This window comes from Tursiops truncatus, chromosome 4 (genome assembly GCF_011762595.2).
Source record: "Tursiops truncatus isolate mTurTru1 chromosome 4, mTurTru1.mat.Y, whole genome shotgun sequence".
NCBI lineage: Eukaryota > Metazoa > Chordata > Mammalia > Artiodactyla > Delphinidae > Tursiops > Tursiops truncatus.
In genome coordinates, this window is record NC_047037.1 from 83,337,601 (window position 1) to 83,358,332 (window position 20,732).

General features: G+C 36.9%; 1 protein-coding gene across 6 annotated transcripts in view; it reads left to right on the top strand.

Annotated features, from left to right (window-relative positions):
• The window catches only part of ZBTB20 (zinc finger and BTB domain containing 20), an 837,083-nt gene that overhangs the window by 447,862 nt on the left and 368,489 nt on the right, over window positions 1-20,732 (top strand). For 4 of the 6 annotated variants that reach the window (XR_012331524.1, XR_012331521.1, XM_019922546.3 and 1 more), the window contains one exon: window positions 17,164-17,211. The exons of 1 other annotated variant lie outside the window; for it this stretch is intronic. The gene's annotated coding sequence lies outside the window, so the exon portion shown is untranslated. Of the gene's footprint in view, window positions 1-15,333; window positions 15,761-17,163; window positions 17,212-20,732 lie in introns of those variants that run through there. One more of the 6 variants, XM_073804214.1, reaches the window with a different exon arrangement.

Genomic DNA, 20,732 nt, shown 5'->3' on the forward strand with positions numbered 1-20,732 from the left:
CATCTATTAAACAATGTAGCACTGGTGAAATAAATGAAAGAGTTTGGAAATCCTAAAGGGCGTGTTATGCTGTGGTCCTAAATAATATAACTTAATGATATTAATTGCTGTTACAGAGCCTGAATTGAAAGAAAAATTTAGGACTTTAGGATAAATAGATACAGCAGCTCTGTTCTAATTTTAAGATTAACTTACGGGCCATTGGAATTCTTTCTAAGGAGAAGCCTAAGACAAAAATCATAGGGCTATTAAAGATTTTGATTTAAGAAGTAAAGACTCTATTATAACTACATAGTCTCAAACACTAAAAATTTTAGAAAGCAGCATATACTCTCTCTAAAAATAGGAGAGAGAAGACTACTAGGGACAAAATGCCTATAGAAAATAACTTTTTAGGACTTTAGGGAAGGAAGGTGGGTGTAGATTAATATTTTAAGTAATATTTTGCTGTAAAATTAATTATGGAAAAGTTCAAAATAAACAAAAATTACTTAAAATTCCTCTGCCCAGAAACAATGAATTTTAGTGTCTTCATATATATTTTCCAGTCTTTCCATTATGTGTATACACATCTATCATTTCTTAAACAATATTTAACTTAGCAATACTTACTTATACAATAGATCAACCTTTACATATTATTGGTTAGTATGCCTTTTCATTTATTAATATACCAAAAACATTTCTTCATGTTACTAAGTAGTATTCAAAATATTTTTAATAGCTGCATAGTATTCCAATATATGGATGTACTATCATTTATTTAATCAACCCTCTATTGTCAGACAAGGTTTCCAGTTTTTCAAAGTTGTGAGTAAACCATGGTAAGCACTCGCTTCTAAATCTTTGTGCAGATCTTAGATTATTTCCTTTAGATAAATTCCTAGATGTGAAATTTCTGGATCAAATAGCATTTATATCTTTTAAAGTTTTTCATGCATATCGCTAAGACAGTCTCCTGAGAGTTGTACCAATTCCATTCTGTCTGTGGTAACATCTTAAATGTTCCTTCCAAAAGAAACTTGATTTAAAGCTGTACCATTGCTCTTCTCTGAGTCCTATCTGGTCCACCAGTTATAGCAGACTCAATTTAACTCTTCCCTTAAGGTTATACCTAAACCTTTTTTAGATCATTTATTCTATAAATGAGACAGTTTAAAGAATATAATTTGGCAGTGGGATTGGAATGTGTTCCTTATCTTATGGCTGCTCTGTTCAAGTGTTCTGCTTACCCTGGATAAAAAACAGACAAAAAAAAAGAAAGGAAAAAAAAAAAAAACCTCTTTATTTGGACTGATTGAGCACTCTAGGCACTGAACTGAACATGCAGGAGACATGAGTCCCGCCCACTGAACTGAACATGCAGGAGACATGAGTCCCGCCCACTGAACTGAACATGCAGGAGACATGAGTCCTGCCCTCTGAGACCATACAACTCCATGTACCATTATTCATAAGGCATTATACGAATTGTGGAACTGAACATGCAGGAGACATGAGTCCCGCCCACTGAACTGAACATGCAGGAGACATGAGTCCTGCCGTCTGAGACCATACAACTCCATGTACCATTATTCATAAGGCATTATATGAATTGTGGGCTTCTAGGACAATGCCCTATTGTTAAAGTGCTTGAAACATATGGTACAGGCAGACTACAGAATGCTTGTGATCCACCCTTGCAGTGGATTGTGTGACTAAGTCTTAATATTTGTGGAGTCTGAGAGAAGGAAAAGTGCAGCTATCTGTTTCAACTCTAGAATAATAGTAAAAACTCAAGGGACTCCTGCAGTGGGAAATAGGCATAAGTGGTAGACTAGAACTAGGTGATGGGTCGAGGAGAGAAAAACATCTACTTATTCTCATTTCTCCTACTGTGTCCCTTCCTCCTTCCAAGGGAGTCTGTGCCACTGATAGGAGGCCAGGTTCCTCTATGTGATAGCTTGGGGTTTCTGAGGCTTTCGAAACTGCTTAGGGAAAGGGTGTGGTGTGGATAGAAAGACTATTTTCTTGTGAGGACAATGGGGCAATATTTGTAATTGGGTCTTTCATTAGTAATCAAAAAGGCTGTGGTAGACCTGGGCCCTCCTGTAGCGCTGGAGTTCTGGAGTGCAGTTTGTCACTAGGCAAAGTGGTTTGATGGGGCATGGGCATTGCTTGACTGAGAATTAAAGAAGTGAGAGTCTCTACCCCACTGTTTGGACCAAAAAGGCTTTCCCACAGTTACTTGGTTCGCTAAAAATGGCCTGAGTTGGAGGGACAGTTGTAACAGTGATATAAAAGTTCCAAAGAATCCTTCTGAATAGATATGCACACATTTAGAAAATGCATAATAAATGACATATAGTGAAAATGTAAACAAGCCATTTAATAACATTTTAATGCTTGATTCTGATCTCTTAATTAAAATGTGCATACAAGAAAACAATAGTGGAACATCTGTGTGTGTTATTGGGATGGCAGGATTTATGCTGCACCCTGGGCTTTTTTGTTCACGTCTCAGTGTGCATGAACATGGGAGAGTTTCCTCTGTGAGGCACAGTTACCCGTTTGAGCCCCACGGAGTCTGTGTTCCCACCCATCTTCTCTTGGCTGTGGTTGTCTCCCCTTTCCTTTCCTCTTACATTAAGAACTGTATGGCTTGTTATCTGCTTAAATTAAACTACTCCCATCATTTGATCTGAAAGCCACTCTTCACTCCACCCTATAACCTGAAACCCTGACCTAACCCTGACTCAGCCCTGTTATCTCAGCAGACGTACACAGCATTACCTAATGTTTCTGGCCTCGGTGCATAATCTCAAAGAGCCTTGGGGAAAGCATGGCCCTTTGTATCTGTGACCTTGCAGCAGTTATTACTCAGCTGGACACTATGGGGTTTAGATGTTAAAGACAGAAATTCTACTCACTCCTGCTGGTGAATTTTTTTATTATAATTCATTTGGGGGATGTATCTCTGAGCTTCATTTTGCCCAATTGTTAAATGAGAGTACTAGCCATCAGGAAAGTCGAGGGTTATTAAGTACTTTAAGATCTTCCAGTGAAAATGTTACTCCTTGAAATACTTTTATTTCTATCATTACTTGGAACATACTTGATCACCAAAAAGTTTATCTTTGATTAAATGAACATAAAAAGTACCTCAGAAGAATTCTGTATCAGATCTACAATAGAAACTTGCAGCCAAAAGGCCTTCTTAAACATATAATAATTAATATTTAATGCCCCTCTTTTGAGGAGGACATTGCACTGGGACTATCTCTAATCCTCACAATGTTCCTGCAAAATAGGTGGTTTTATTCTTCATTCCACAGGTGATGAAACTGAGATTTAGGGCTGTTTAAGTGATGTGCCTATATTTATATTGCTAATAAGTGGAAGAACTGGGATTCATACTCAAGTCAGTCTCTCTCTAAAGGTTATAATCTTTCCACAACATCAGACTCCATTGTACGACAGCTGCCATTTCCTGTACACCACATCGAGATGCTGTTCTGAAAGAGTTAAGTGAAATGTACCCTGTTTGTGACAAATGTCTGAAACTTGTTTTTATAACTTGGATGTAATTCACAAATAAAGAGTAATTATCAATATGTCACAGATGAAGAGCTGCATATATGGATCAGTGTAATTTCTGTTCCTTGGCTTACGGATGCAGTATGCCCCAGGGAGTTTCACAAATCCACATGGCATCTCCTAGTACTGGGTTCTGTGTGAACTGAACAAAGTGTAAAACTCCTATGTGTTGGGATAGCTCAGGACTGGTTACTAGCTGAGGAAATTTGTGTAAAATTACCTTACCATATGTAGACATAGTTTCTTTTCTGAATTTGTTCTAGACACTTCAGTGGGGATGAAATACCAATTATTGGTGCTAGCTTTGTATTTTTTGATGAGTGTTTGCTTTGGAAGTGTTGCCCCAGGAAAGGAGGAAGAGGGGGTGTGGTTCTTTCTTCCTTTTGCTATCTTCCCTTTCCTTGCTCGTGCCTCTATTAACCATTTGATTCAATTGTATCAGTTTGCTGTGATCCTTTGATGAAAATGACATAAAATGTTCACAGACTAGAAGTTATTAAGACTCTGAATCACATAAGACTACTCATGGGGTAATTTTTTCGGACGCAATTTTGCATATTTCAGCTTTCTAGTAGTGGATATGTGCTACATACTAGGGATATGTAAATCATACCTGTTCCACCCTTCTTTACTTTTCTTAGTCTGAGAGAATTTCTGCTTTAGACTTGTTATACATCCTGAAACAGACCAGTTATTAGATTTGTATGATGGTTAGGCTGTGGGCAGGAGGGGAGGTTCATAGGACATTGAGGTGTATATTAAGGAAAGCATTATGATCTAGTGGAAAAGACATGGGCCTCGGAGTATCACAGTAGCTCAGCTCTTTTGCTGACAAGCTGTGTCGCTTTGGGTGAGTTATTTAACCCACCAAGCCTCAGATTTTTTTATCTGTAAGATGGACATGAATAATAATACCTACGTTTTGAAGATATTGTGCAGATTAAATGAAATAGCACATTTAAACAGTTGGAACAGTGCCTGACCCTCAGTGAATGTTGGTTGCTTAGATTTCATGCAGCAAGGAAAAGGTAAACTAGAAAAGAGTGGAAATCAGAAGATGATACTGTGTTTGAGAAAAATGTTTTCATCACTTCAATTCAGCGTAGCACAAGAGTGTCTAGAAGGCAGAGACTCGGGTTCTATTTCCAGCTCTGCCACTAAAAAGCTGTAAAATCTTTGCTCTTAGCCTCTCAGTGTCTCAGTTTCCTCGTCTTTAAAATGAATAAATCAGAATGAATGCTCTCTATTTAGTTATATAGTTTTGCCTTCTGAAGATTTTTCTCCTTCCCAGAGTACTCTATGGCTGTCACTCAGTGGTGTGTAAGCCTCAAAGGCCAACAGCCAAGTATTTAGACAGGCCTATTGTTGAGCTGTTCTTCTCCCTGTGCAACTATGTTTACATGTACATTTATTTTCTTTGTATATTTGTCATGTGTCTGAGTATTTATGCACCTGCATGCTTGTTGAAGTAAGCACACTAGCATACATTCATACATTTTTGTGGATATGCGTGTTTATATATAACCTATATATATACAGTATGTGTGTATATATATAAATATATGTCTGTGTGTATGAGAAACAGATGCACTGTAGGCAGATAAAGCAGATAAATATAGATCCAAATAGAAGCAAAGCATATAAATATAGACGTTATATAGAGTGAAAGCAAGCAGATCAGCACCATTTCATTATTGCTGGAAGTCTTTGTAATAAAAGAGGTGAAAATCAGTAACTGACATTGAAATTATTGATTGAATGACACTGTCAGATCAGAAGCCACGGTGTAAGGTAAGAAAATAACCTTTCTTACAGCTTTGAGGAGCAATTAGCAGGAAGATTTGTTACTTTTAATTATTTGATTTATGAAAGTTTTTAGATGCTATGTAGTGTGGTGTTTTTAAAAGTACAGATATATCACCTTTCCTAAAAATACTACCAGACAACAAAAAAATAATACATAAGAAAAGAACACCTGTTCCAATCCTGAGAAAGGACTTGACAAAGGTCCTCTTTATAGGCTGTGATTGGCAGCTCTTTCCTGTTTCTGGGTATGGACAGATGAGTTAATTTCATTCTATGTCATTTTTCACAAGCCCCCTGAAATCTTCAAGGAAACCAACCTAAAGGAGATATTTTAAGCATAAGGCCAAAGTCAGCATTGTTAAGTTATTTTCGTGGGGATGCTTGTGACTGTGCTTAGTGAGTATGTTGTGTGAGTAAAACTGGGCTTCCATCTGTTACTTTCATGTCACTGTTTTCACCAGTCAAAATAACTGGTTGTGAGTTTTTGCTTTATTTTGTTTTGTTTTCATGGGGAGGGTATTCTGAGTTATTTTTAGCAGGTTCGAGTTAACTGGGTAATTTTTTTTTAATGTTGCAAGTTATATCTTGATCTTATGTTTGAATACTATATGAAAATAAGGAGTGCCTCCTCTTTCCCCGACATCTCACCTATTTCCCTCAACAGATCATGTGTCTTCTTCAGTGTCATTATAAGAACATCCAGAGAAGCTAAATTTTGAAGAAAGTCCTTGAAATTGTGCAAATGCAAATCCCGCTTTTGCCTCAAACCACAAAAGTGTCAGAGTCCTTGTCATCGCTTTTCCTGTTGATCAGTTTACTACTGCTTTTCCTTATAAGGATGGGAAATGGGGGCCCAGAAGGTGGTCTAGTTCTCTTCTCTTTTGTGCTTCTTCTAAGCCAGAAGCTAGTGTTTCTTCTTGCTCTGAAACAAATTCGGACTTGAGGGAGAAAAGGAGGGAAGGACAGAGCAAGAAGGGCTCATTAAAAGTTGAGGAATAAATTAGTGCTGCCTGAGAACTGTTAATTCTTCCTTTCACATCTGTCTGGCTGCTATTACTTTAAGTTCTTCACCAAACTATGATTTTAAAAATATATTAAGAAAAGTGTCCCAAAGGTCTTGAGAATAGTACATCTAACACACACACACACACACACACACACACACACACACACACACACACACACTAATATAGTTGTGAAAGATTCCTTCCCGAAACCTGTATTGTATGAAAAATGGAGTATATGCTCCATTTTATTATTTTGAAAGAATGCTTCATTGCAATGTGTAAAGTTGGTAAACTCTATAGTACTTCAAAATGTAGACTTTTCAAAGCTGCTGTTATTTACTTAATGAGTTCTAATGTTATCTTCAACAAGTGTTTATTCATGAGCATTATAAAATGTCTACATAAAAAGATTCAGTATAGAAAAGTAAACTTTTGAAAAACAATCATTTGTCAAATTAACATTGTAAAACCTCTTTATCTTTACACACACACACACATTTTTTTAAATTAATTTTTATTGGAGTATAGTTGCTTTACAATGTTGTGTTAGTTTCTGCGGTACAGCAAAGTGAATCAGTTATATGTACACATATATTCCCTCTTTTTTGGATTTCCTTCCCATTTAAGTCACAACAGAGCACTGAGTAGAGTTTCCTGTGCTATGCAGCAGGTTCTCATTAGTTATCTGTTGTTTTTTTTAACATCTTTATTGGAGTATAACTGCTTTACAATAGTGTGTTAGTTTTTGCTTTATAACAAAGTGAATCAGCTATACATATACATATATCCCCATATCCCCTCCCTCTTGCATCTCCCTCCCACCCTCCCTATCCCACCCCTCTAGGTGGTCACAAAGCACCGAGCTCACACATTTCTTTTCTTTTCTTGTTCTTTGTTTCTTTCCTTTTCTCATGGCCTAACATGTTCACTGTTTAGATTTTGTCAAGTACTTTACGGTAATTACCAGAAATGTTGGCAAGGAGAAAAAAATTGTATACACACACACACACACACACACACAATGTAGACTTACAGCATTATGACTTATTTAGCTTAAGAAATATTTTAGGATTAAAATTTTGAGGAAAGTTATGTACACACACACACACACACATGCACACACACATGCCTCTCCTTTTCTTATTCTTTGTTTCTTTCCTTTTCTCCTGGCTTAACATATTCATTGTTTAGATTTTGTCAAGCACTTTATAGCAATTACCAGAAACCTTAGCAAAGAGAAAAAAAATTGTGTGTACACACACATACACACATATACATACACAGATATATTCAATTGTTAATACACTAATCATCAGATTTTGTATGCATTATATTTTTTACCTTTATCCAGTATAAATCTTTAAAGGAATTTTTAAAAACACTTAAATATCTGGTCTGATTTAAAGGTTCCTGTGAAATTGTGTGTTTCTTTACCTATGACAAGGAACGTTTTCCAACTATGCACTTGGAAAACAGGGATTTATCATAGCCAAGACCAAAGCAAAAATCTGTTTGTCCTTAGGAGTCATTTATCCTTCCCACCCCCTACTTGAGGATTTTGGTGGTTCTCATCATTGGTTTAGAGAAATTTTTTTTTTTGGTTAGATGGCTTCATATTCTGCTCCTGGCTTTGTGGTACATTACATTACGTGTGGGCCTGGGAGTCAAACATGTCCTTATCCTCCCCGGCACAACTTTTTAATTAGCTCTGTGTCCTTAAGCAAGTTAGCTAACAGCTCTGTAACTAGGTTGCTAATCTATGAAACTTAGGCCAATCTTACTTCACAGGGGATTTATATTAAATGGGATAATATCAATGAAGGATATAGCACATAATATGTACTCAATAAATGCTAGTTTCCTTCTGGCCTGTTAATTTTAATTTATGTCTGGGACTTCCTCCTCCTATCCCTTCTCAACACTGTGGCACAGCATCATACTGTAGACATTATAACCAATACTAGAGACATAGGAGCAAGGAGTTTTTAAAATTATTGATTATCTTATAGCTACCCTGGGAATGGGCTTATGAGGAAAGAGACCTAAGGAAAGCACCAGGAATTTCTGCCTCCTGTAATTGTAATGTTTTCTAGTTAACAAATGGGAGACTTCACCAAGCTACTGCCAAAATCCTATTCACATCAGTAAAGTGGAATGAAATATCTATCCAAGTGATGTACATTAAGCCTTTTAAAATAATAGAACATCTGTTTATTGCCCATTCATATACCAGTTTCACGTCCTTCATTCCACAGTGGATGTTGCTTACTTTAACTCACTGTAGATTAGGCTCCTTGATTAGCACCTACTCCTTTTTAGGGAGAGGCGTGCGGTCAGAATCCAGATGTCATTGAAATGGCTGAATAGTTGCTGTATATGTTCTTTGTTAAGGAATAAGGAGGGAAAAAAAAAAAAAAAAAACTCCCACTCTAAGATATCTAGAGCTGCATTTCAGCCTGGAGCTGATCATTTTAGCTGAATTGTAAACCCCATAAGAGTTAAGCTTTATAAGGGAAACAATGACACAACCTAAATGATTCTGGCAGCAATGTCACTGTTACACAGAGACTTTTCTCAGGTCCAAGTTCTCTTTGAACCCCCTCAGACTCCACTTTCTGTGTAACTACAAATTTAATATGCAGCTTTCTGTCTTTTTTTGGCATTGAGAGTTTGGCCAGTATCATTAAACCACGTTAAGCCACTAGGATTTCTCTGGATCTCCTCCTGCTTTGCCGCAATCAGTCTCAAAATAGTTGTGACTGTGGAATGGAGAGAAAGAAAAGGAAGCAAAAAGGTGACCTGGTGTAGTTGAAAAATGAGTGGTCGGGTCTGGAGATTGTGAGCCTTTGCTCTCTATCTTAGATGAGATTTCTTGTAACACTAGGCCCCAGTCTCCTCTCCAGCAGTGCAGAGGTCCAGACAGCTGTATCACAGGCAGAGCCTCTAGCTATAGTTTACCCTCAGGTTGTCAGTATCTTGTTGCAGTTTTAAAAAACTTACCAAAGTGTATACCAAAGATTATTGTATGGTACTAAATTCAAACTTTTTCTTCCTTAATGATTTCTGAGGATCTCAAAACACATGAACAGAAAAGAAATGATTTTTATGAGGAAGAGTAATAAATACAAGTTGGAGAAACAGATGAAAAGTGATAAAAGGGAAGAATTTGAAGTTAGATACGGGGATAAATGCATGAGAATCAGAGTAGAAAAGGCAATCCAAAGATCTAAAGAATAAGAGGAGGAAGAAAAAGAGGAGGAAGAGGAGATTCAGATTAAAGATGGAAAATAAGTCTAAGATAGCTTTGAGGTGAACATTTTACATTATGTAAGCAGTCCAAATCTTAATAAAAAATCTTTTGAAATCTCTCTTTATAGCATTTAAAATAAGATTCACTCTATGCAGCTTTGACTTATTCTATGCTGTGGAGAAATGAACTGTGAGCTTTAGTCCCAGATCTGTCTCAGAATATATACCCCTGAGAAAATTACCTTCTGAGCTTCAGAATCTTCGCATATAAAATGAGGGGGCCAGGCACATTCTTATCCACTTTTAAGAATCCATGAAATGAAGCAGCACATGGTATGATCTTGTTGACCTACTGCCAGGATGCTTATTGAAGGAAGTTGCTGAATTAGATTAGATTATACTAATGATCAAAGTTAAAAAGAAAAAAAAAAGTTTGGAAGTTTTTACTGATATGTGCATGCTTAGTCCCGGATGATTTAACAAGATGGTAGCCCCACTTTATAGAAAGTACTATGGCTACCATTGCCAAACACACTTTTAGTTAAATCTTCAACTGGAATTTTTGAGAGATTATACTTTCAATTCTTTCTCTTAAGGTCTTATTCTCCAATTAACTGAAAGATGGCACTTCTGACTTTCTAATCCAGAAATTTAAAACTCCTGTTTAACCAAGAAAATGGAAATCAGTACATTCTTGGTTGCCCTTCTATTAATTTAAATTTGCATAACCTAATCAAAACTCAACCTGCCTTGCCCTTCAGCAAAATGCTGTATTCTCTCCCATTACTAAATGGCTATATTCTTCTCAGTATTTTTTAAAACATGAATTATGTTGCTATCCCATGACTTTTCCTTTAGAATGTGTCCATGGAAATTAAAATGGACTTTTCTGTGCCCAAGTCTGAAATGAAAAATAGTCCAAAGGGATGGTGGAAATGAACACACAACTTTGCTGATATTACCAGTATTATAATTTTGTTAAGCTTTTTTTCTAATAAATGGAACTAAAGTAAACTGATCCCCAAATAACTGTTTGACACTTTATCTACATCATTATTTTGTGTCTACAGCCAAAGCACAGCCTAAGATTTCCTGTAAGTCATTGGAATATATTTTCTGAGGCTTTTCTAGTATACTTTTCCTACAGAGATGTTTCTCCCATAATCATTTTACTGTTTCAACAAATATTGCTGAGCACAGAGAATGTGCCAAGCACTGTGCTGGGTGCTAGGTATAAACTGTGTGCACATGGCCATCCCTCATTAAAGCATCCTTGAAAAATGGATGGAGTAGGCATCTGTTTATTATTTTCTAAGCTAAAATGGATGAAAAGAGAAGATCACTGGATGATCAGAAATGAAACACCAAACTGTTGTTCTTTCCTTTAGATGAGCTCCTGTGATTTTTTTTCTAGTCACCGTTTACAAACGCAGATTCAAGAAGGGTATAAGCTCCCTGCCTTGCTCTCTAGCTGGCTGCTAATAAAGAGAACTTCTCTTTCTCTTTCTCACTTTAGTGATTGTCCTCAGCCATAGGAGGGCACTCAGGTACAGGACGGTCCTGTGCCTAGCAAGAGGATCAACTTCACCCTTACTTTCTGGCCTCAGCCTTGGTAACTCATTGTATGGCATGGGAAGCACCAGGCAGCCTCAGAGGACTGGAGATGTCTGTAGTCATCCAGATCAAAAGTTAAATTTTAAGTGCTCTCCGTAAGCACAATATAAGAAATTATTTAAATTTCCTTTACAAGCATGTTCATCAGTTTAGAATCTTTTCTCATTGCCCATTTCTCTGTCATTGTCCTATATTGGGCTGTTCTGTTTAGCAAAATAATGTGTGGCATATCTTCTTCCAAAGTAAAGTAGTGATCTATTCAAAGATTTCTAAACGCGTTCTTCATGCATTTTTAAAGAAGATGGGTAAAATTGAATATATTTCTCTTTGCCCTGATGATATCCCTGTGTGTCTTTCAAATAATATTTGCTACTAGGTAAACTAGTTGGACCATATCATTGGCTATCACAGATACAGATTCCCAAAGGCATCAAGAGAATGACAAATAGGTGCATGTGGAGAAGTCTGACAGTTTAGTGGAATTGCTTTCAAGTAATTTGACACATTAGCACTTTCAGACACTCACCTGCCAGTAATCCTCATTAGAAATAAGATTGGAATATTGGGGTCACTAGCTCAAATCTGTTTTTCTGAGACCTGAACAATAACGGAAAGTCAGAGCTACAGGGAATAAGAATGAAACTATTCCAGGCATTAGAATTGTTTATCTAAATGAGCTCTTTCTCTCTCCCCTCTGTTCGGTCCTCCTCTTTTCTCTCCCTGTTTTTCTCTTTCTCTTTTTTCCTCCCTCCCCTCCTGCTCCTTTCTTTTTAGTGTTCTGAATTCATTAGATGGCATAGTGTAAATCAATAGTAAACGCTAACCGCCTACTCTGTACTCAGTTACGCAACATCACATAACCGGTACACAGAGACAAAAAGGGAAAAAGCACACACAGCCTTTACATTCAAAAGCTCTTGCATAATTTTACTTTTCCACAGCCAAAAAGAAAAAAAAGGAAATAACAGATGGGGAAAACTTACACTTTTTTTTCCCTTTTCTCAGACTGTTGAGAAGGGAGTTAGCTAACATTCACGACCATTTCTAGTTGCCCTGGGCTGCAGCAAAACATCCCATAATTGTCAGTGTCTTAACTGGCTTTAAAACAAGATTTTGTGACCCTCCATGATGTGGTAAATTTTCCAGGTAATATAAGACTAAAATTATTCTGAGGTGTTTAATGCTTTTTTACTTATTTTGTGAAAAATCAACAACATTTAAAATATGAAGTGAATTTTAAAATAGAAAGGATAAGGAAGACAGCTGTGTGTGTGTGTATGTGTGTGTTTTCATTTGAAATGTATCCTGATGTAATATTTATGTAAAAAGCTGGTTATATAAACCCTGTCTTTCTCTTGCTTTTTACTTTGGGAGCTGTATAAAGCACTACTGTTTTTTTCTCACGACAAAGTACATTCAAACCCCAAAGTCTTAAGGAAAGAGAAAACATCTAGATTCTACAGCAGAGACACTTAATTCAAACTCCCTATAGGATTCACCCTTTGAACAACAGCTTCATTTACGAACCTGTAGTCTCTGGAATTCTCATTTAAAACTTTCTCTCACACTATTCCCTGGAACACCTTTGGATTTATTGTACTGCCTTTAAGTCTCAAACATATTATAAAAGTATTCTTTTTCCTCTTTCTCTTTTTGTAGCTCTTCTCTTCTTTCTCACACCCACTACTTTTTCATTGGAGTAACTCCCTTCCCAGATGGGAACACAGTGAGATTTGTCTAAGGTTTATCAGTCTTCCTTCCCTGCTATGATATTTTGTTTCACTTAACTGACTGATGTCCTCTGGGGACCGGGCATTTTTCTGATGAGGGAGGTTGGAGGGCTTTGGGGGTTTGTCTGTTCTTCCCTTTTGGTTTCTGCCTATCAAATGGTTTTAAAATGGATACAAAATGCTAGAGAGCACAGCATTAGGCATTGTGAGGTTTCTGCTAGAGGAAAGCGAGATCACGTGTGTGAGAGGTAGTGTGGTGGTAGGTCTGAGTGTTCTTAATACAATAAGGAAAGGTAAAAGTAGGAGGGAGAGAGGATGGATCTGAGTAGGAACTACTGAGGTTCATCTCTGTGTGTTTGGGATCAGTATCATTCCTTCATCTCTGTGTGTTTGGGATCAGTATCATTCCTTTAGGTCACACTTTACTTCTGGATGGTAAGGCCATATGAAATTGGTTCATTTAATTTTACTAAAGGTAGGAGGTGAGTTTTTCCTTACTTTTTATAAAAGATTCAGGCTATTTCCTAGTTTGTTTAACTTTCTCTTATGTGTTAGCTATTGAATTTGGGATTCCTTTTGTATGGAAAAATCTGGTGCATAAAGATAAAAATCAAAGCCAGGAGAGTTTTGTCTGGTTTTTCAGGTTTCATTGCCTGAATATGGCTCTCTGTTGTAACAACGGAATGATCAAGATCACTAGGGTTGTCATATCTCTGTATGTATGATGACATGGGGACATCTTTTGTTGTCTTAATATGAATAATGACTAAGCTAGCATACATTATTAAAGTATTTTGTAAATGTGTCTCCTTTCAGCTTTTTTCTTTCCTTGAAAGAATCTATAGCTCAGATAGATATGTTTGCAGAATATAATGAAAATTGGTCACAATATTCTAGTCTTTAAGCAGGATATTCGCACATGTATTCATACATATATTTTTTCTGTCCCTCTTCATATTTTTTTAACATTTTTATTGGCATATAAGTTGATTTACAATGTTGTGTTAGTTTCAGGTGTACAGCAAAGTGATTCAGTTATACATATATGTATCTATTCTTTTTAATATTCTTTTCCCTTATAGGTCATTAAAAAATATTGAGTATAGTTCCCTGTGCTATACAGAAGGTCCTTGTTGGTTATCTATTTTATATATAGTAGTGTGTATATGTTAATTCCAAACTCCTAATGTATCCTTCCCCCCTTTTCCCCTTTGGTAACCATAAGTTTGATTTCTCCTTTTTTTTTCCTAATACATTTATTTATTTTTGGCTGCATCAGGTCTTCGTTGCTGTGGGCGAGATTTCTCTAGTTGCGGCAAGCGGGGGCTACTCTTTGTTGCGGTGCATGGGCTTCTCATTGCGGTGGCTTCTCTTGTTGCGGCACACAGGCTCTAGGTGCACGGGCTTCAGTAGTTGTGGCACACGAGCTTCAGTAGTTGTGGCGCACAGGGTCAGTAGTTGTGGCTCACAGGCTCTAGAGCACAGGCTCAGTAGTTGTGGCGCACGGGCTTAGTTACTCCGTGGCATGTGGGACCTTCCCGGACCAGGGCTCGAACCCGTGTCCCCTGCATTGGCAGGTGGATTCTTAAACGCTGTGCTACTAGGGAAGCCCCACAAGTTTGTTTTCTATGTCTGTGGGTCTATTTCTATTTTGTATATAAACTCATCTGTATCACTTTTTTTTTTTTAGATTCTACATGTGAGCGATGTTGTATATTTGTCTTTCTCAGTCTGGCTTACTTTACTTGGTAAAATAATCTCTAGGTCCATCCGTGTTGCTGCAAAAGGCATTATTTCATTCTTTTTATGGCTGAGTAATATTCCATTGTATAAATATACCATATCTTCTTTATCCATTCATCTGTCAAGGGACGTTTATGTTGCTTCCATGTCTTGGCTATTGTAAATAGTGCTGCATTGAACATTGGGGTGCATGTATCTTTTTGAATTATGGTTTTCTCAGTTATAGCTGAGTGTGGGTTCCAATAGGCAGTTTTGTATGTGTGTACCTGATTATCAAAATGAATTCTGCACCATGTAAAATGTTTCTTTATAATGTAATTGTAACATGATTAATCATCTGTAGCCAAGCACTTAATTTTGGTGGGTAGTTCTGTATACAGAGAATCATTTAGAATACCCCGCTTTTCAAATGGGTTTGCTTGGATTTAAAAGAAAACTTAGACCTCTATAGAGGAGCATTTTCTTGATTGTCCAAAATAGTTGGAGCCATCTGGTTATCAAAGAAGTAGAGGAAAACATCTTTGAGTAAAACATCTTTGGCCTTTTTTTCCTGCCTCAGTTTATCAGAATATCTTCCAATTCCATCTCGGTGAGTTTTTTTGCACTCTCTGAACCATACTCAGGTTCAGAATTGACCTTTCAATGCCCAATGAATGCCAGCCGATTCTATTCAGCCCCCTTTTTTGGTTGTAACCACGTCACAGAGAACATATAGCCTACTTCTAGTTTTTCTTCTGCAATATGGGATCCAGGCTGAGGAAGCGCTGGCAGGCCTAAACTTTCTATTCCCAGGGTGTTCAAGAATCTAGGAGAAGATTTAAACATTTTCTAATTTTTCAGAAGTACTTCACAACTCTTTTAACCTGGCTTCTCATTTCTATTGGCACAATAGATATTTTTAAATGTTGCAAGAACCTCAGTCACTGACTTACCTTTTCAAGAAGAATCACTCTAGTTGTGCCTGGCACATCGTATCTGCTTCATGAATATGTTTTGGGGAGCTGCGGTGGCTGTTCCCTGTTAGTACTTATGCAGGTAAGCAGTAAGCAATGTGAGTAATAAAGGGGTAAGGTGAAACCAGATGCAGCACTCCAAGCTTCAGCAAGGGGCGACCACCCCATTTTATAAGAAAACCCTTATTATCCTGTCTCTGTCTTTATAAAAATAACAAATTGCAGAAGGATATTTTATATCTTTCCTAGAGGTCCTTTGTAATGGTCAGTGCTGCACAGACCATTGGATCATTTAAAAAACATAATTTTGAGCAAGGTACTTTGGTAATCCTGGTTAAGTTTCATATGAAAATGTGTTAGGGATATAATGATTCTGTGTCTCAAATATACTCCTCTTACACTCTGCCACAGGGTCCTTTAAATCTTGGCTTTTCTCATTTTCTCTAGGCAATTATTTTTTAGACTTCTTTTATTTATACAGGTCCTAGGATGATGACAACAGACAAATTTTATATAGAATTCTTCTTTTATATATTGTTTCATTACTTTTAGCTACAGTAATTCCTGATCTTGCTAAATCGATTTTGGCTTAAGTTATTATGCTGGCTATTTTCAAGGCCTCATTCTGGTGTTGATATTGGGGGTGGGAGGTGATCTCTGGTAAAACCACCTATGGCGTCTCCATTATATCAGCAGTGAAAAGACATGCGTGTGGAATTATTGGTAGACTGCTGCTTGTTAGGGAAGCAGTCTTTAAAATGCAGATTATATAATATTTGGGGATTTTGTTGCTCCACAATAGAAGCTTTTTAAATGTTAATTTGGGGTTTGTTTTGTTGTTCTGTGACTTAGCATAAAAGGTTTTGGTTTTGAAAGGTTTCAGTTCACTCATTCCAGTTGTCTTACAGGACTTGGAATATAACACTATACATTTATTTATACTCATGAAAGAGGATAAGGCCAGTAACTCACAACTCATGAAACCAGGGGTAAATAATCCATAGCTTGTTCTACCACTATTGCCACAATATTTATATCCAGAACACAAGTAACAAACAACCCCAAACAAGGAGAAACCAGTTTGTTTTTATTTACAAAATGTTTAATCAAAAGTACAGTAAAGTTCAAATGGAGCTGCAAATCCTGGTGGTTCACAATGGTTTGATTTATTTTTTTAAACAGACCACAGATAATTAACCATAAAACATAACTTTCTCAACACAAGTTACAGTGAATTACAGAAATAGGCAGCAAGTCATTCACAACTGGTTGCAACTGGTTAGAGCCTTAAAGTTAAGCATACAGGCAGCTACAAAAGCACTTTCTCAGGGCACAGTTGTATTTTCATTCCCAAAGGGAGCATCCTTTACTTTTTATATAGTATCAGTGTGTCAGTGGCCTGAGTGAAAAGTAAATGGGGTTATTTTCTATGATTGTCATAGATTTATTAAATACCTAGCAGCAACAGTGCTCTTTTCATTTCAGAATGTTTCACCATCACTAACTGGATTTTCCTCGTGACGTTGCCGTCTGGTAAGCAACTTTCATCATCTCTAAATGGCGGTCCAAAATACTGAGGTACAAAGAAGCCAAGTATATTTCTCCTAACCTCAGAAAGACTTAAACCTAAAGCTGTGGTGAGTCCACCACCTCAAGTATTAAATCTGAACAGAACGTATTTTGACATTGGGGAAGGGTACCTATTTCATATCCTATTTGTTCACTTGAAATACCATCATTTAGAATGATATGAAACATGATCTTGAGAACCTGTTGTCACAGAGTTCAACAAATGGTTTGCAGTGATTTTGCTACACTGGGGTGGAAGTATTCAGGGGACACCTGAGTGGACAGAGAAGGTGATTTGGTGAAGTTGGGCACTGATGTTTCCATGTGGAACACTGGATGTTTTGGCATTATGCAAACAAAACCCTCCAAACATATTCTGTGATGCTTTGAACTACATGCTATTATCCAATGATATGCTACACATTTGACGTGCATTTACTTCATGTGGATCAGCCTTAAAATCAGACGTGAACTGCTCTTGTGTGTATGCACAAACGAAGGGGACGTGGACAACCCTCGCCACTACCACCAACATTACCAATTAAGTAAGAGGACCAACACCAGGGCTTCAAGCTAGCCTAGGTTTGAAACTTTGAGGTCTATGTGTCTTTTAGCGAGAATTGGTAAAGTTTCAAAATTCAAAGTTTCTAGAATTCTTGAGAGTTCAGTGGCTGGGAGGAGAGTGCAGGTCAGGACTGAGGGTATATTGGTAGAACATCATCAAGTCAGACAGAGCTTGAAAGAGTTGAGTTTGCTAGAGATTGGCCTACATAGAAATGCACTGGCAGATATACCAGAGAGGGGAGGAGTAAAGGGGTGACTTACCTGGCATCTGAATATATTCTCCCTTGCTCTAGCCAGGCCTATTTAGTCATGAGCATCATATTCATCCAAACTTTTAGCATCTACACTCTTGACTTCACTTTATATGAATTTGCATAAAATGAGGAAAGTAATCTCTTGGGGTAATACAGATAGCTTTCTAGCAGAGACTTTCCATATCCATTACACATAATCCACAGTTGTCTACTGTATTTTTGTTTCTAATTCTGTTGTACATCTATCTGTCTTTCTGAATGTACCCATCTTGCCAGTGAAGGGCACAAGCCTTTAGATTGTAACTCCCTACTCCCACTCCCAAGCTTTACTCGTTATACTGCCCCAAAAGAAAGAGTGAGAATGTTAAGAACTCAAGGGACAGCTCATTTGGTAACTTTTATTTGTCATTCCCTGCATTCATTGCGAAATGATCTCATCACAAAATGGCCTGAATTTCACACTCTTTCTGGCTTGCAAAGAAGCCAGTTCCTCCCCTATTTCTATCCAACACACAGAAAGCTCTTTATGTTTCTACGATCAGATAAAATCTGTATTGACATTTCTTTTCCTGTGGGTGTATTTCACTTCTAGGTATGAAGATTTAAACTATCAGGGCAATGCTGTATGTTTGTAGTTTCTCTGTTTTAGTAAATAAAAAGCTCCTTGGGAAAGGAGAGCACGTCTTATCCACTAATGAATAAATATTTATTTTCATTTAAAAATGATACATGCTTATTAAAAATAATTTGGAAAAACACACTGGAGTAAAATGAAGAAAAATTAAAGTAATTATTTCTGTAATTTAAATCCAACCATTAATAACCATTTGATATATTTCTTTACGCTCATTTTCCCCTGAGGATATATTTTTTAAAACATGCTGTAATCATACTTTCCATATAATTTTATGTCCTGCTTTCAAAATTTAACCTCAGAATTCTACATGTAATTACATAGTCCTTATAAACATCATTTTAAATAAATATATACTATTTCTGAAGAGGAATAGCTTACTTAACCTAAATGTCCAACAAGAATATTTTTTTAACTTTTTGTTTCCATAATCTTACATATAAAAAGTAAATGAATCAGTCAATAAATAATGAGTAAACGAATGAAAGTTCAAATCAGTATAAATTTTTAAAATTTTTATTATGAAAAATTTAAAATACATGAATGTAGACAGAACACTACAATGAACCCCCATGTACCCATAACCCAGCTTGCACAGTGATTAACTCATGGTCTATTGTTTTCCCGTGCTACCACCATGTTATTTTGAAGCAAACCCCAGTCATTATAGCATTTTAGTCCATCAATATTTCAGGCCCATCAGAACTTTTTACATTTTAATGTTAAAAACATTCAGATGAATAGTTCTAATCATTGTGTAGAGGAGTAGTTTTCTTCTGAGTGTGCTGTCATCACATTTTCTAAAATGTAACAATTGATCATAAAATCTCATCAGTGTGTTTCATAACATTCTTAGGCACATCTGTAAGCCAAAGGATAATTTGGTTGACTAGAGAGACATTTTACAGATTTGGCTAGGTTTCTTGGATGAATTTTTTTTTTTTTTTGGTATTTTTTTTTACTTGACTCAAACTTAGGATGATAATTTGCATGCCAGATCGATGCAGCATTAATTATACTCATTATTGGATATATGTTGTGTTATATACAATTCCATATTTGAGGTGAAAGGAAAACATAGGCCTTTAACTACTCAGAAGTCCAGCATGGCTGCAGCCAACCCATCCTAGATAAATATGGTGAAAATACTTAAACCAAATGTAACACTGGGTTTAAATGTTTATAGTTTTTTAAGATTTATTGGCAGAAACGGAAGGTTTCCTCCTAAGGAGGTACTTAGGAAGTCTGTAAAGGGAGGAATTATCCATTAATAGTCTGAATAATTTTTCAGAAAAGCACTATGTTTGGGGAAGTGGGCGTGGAGGGAGATGGTGCCTTGCAGAACAAAGGGCACTCACTGCCTGTGTGCCTGTGTGTGTTACTCCAGTTTATCCTGAGAATATTTAAAGAACCTTCTGTGGGTCAGTTTCCCATGGCTAGACCACCTCCTTTATACCCAGAGCCACAAGGAGGAATGCTTCATGCAAGTAGGTTGTCTGCAGAAGACCAGTAGTGAAGGTTTTATCCTTCCTGGCTGTCTTTGACCTGCAGGTCAGTGACTGTTCCAACAGGTGTGTTCCACTCATCAGAGATTCAGGATGTGAGTAACTGCGTAACGTCCTGCATCAGTATAAACTGGATTTATGTGTTACTCACGTCTATTTAATCTTAAGAGCACATTTTCCATTGGCCTCGAAAGTGAGTAGCTAAGAATACTGATGTGCCTAACCCTTGGGGAAGGAAAAAAAAAAAGAGCTTCCCCACTGCACTAAATCTCTAGAAAAATATGAGGGTTTACAGTATGGACACATACAAAATATTTTCAAACAAAGTTGGTGGAGGAAAGCACATGGGAAAGAAAGAAAGAAAAGAAATAACATAAGCAATAAACTATCCCAAGCAAACAGAAAGCATCAGTAAAAATTGCCAGACTGGATGGTGTAAACAGTACAAACTATTTTTTTCTTTCCATCTCATTTCTTTTTCCCCTCAGTCTTCTGATCATTTCTGTTTCTCTTTATCCTGGCCTGGCA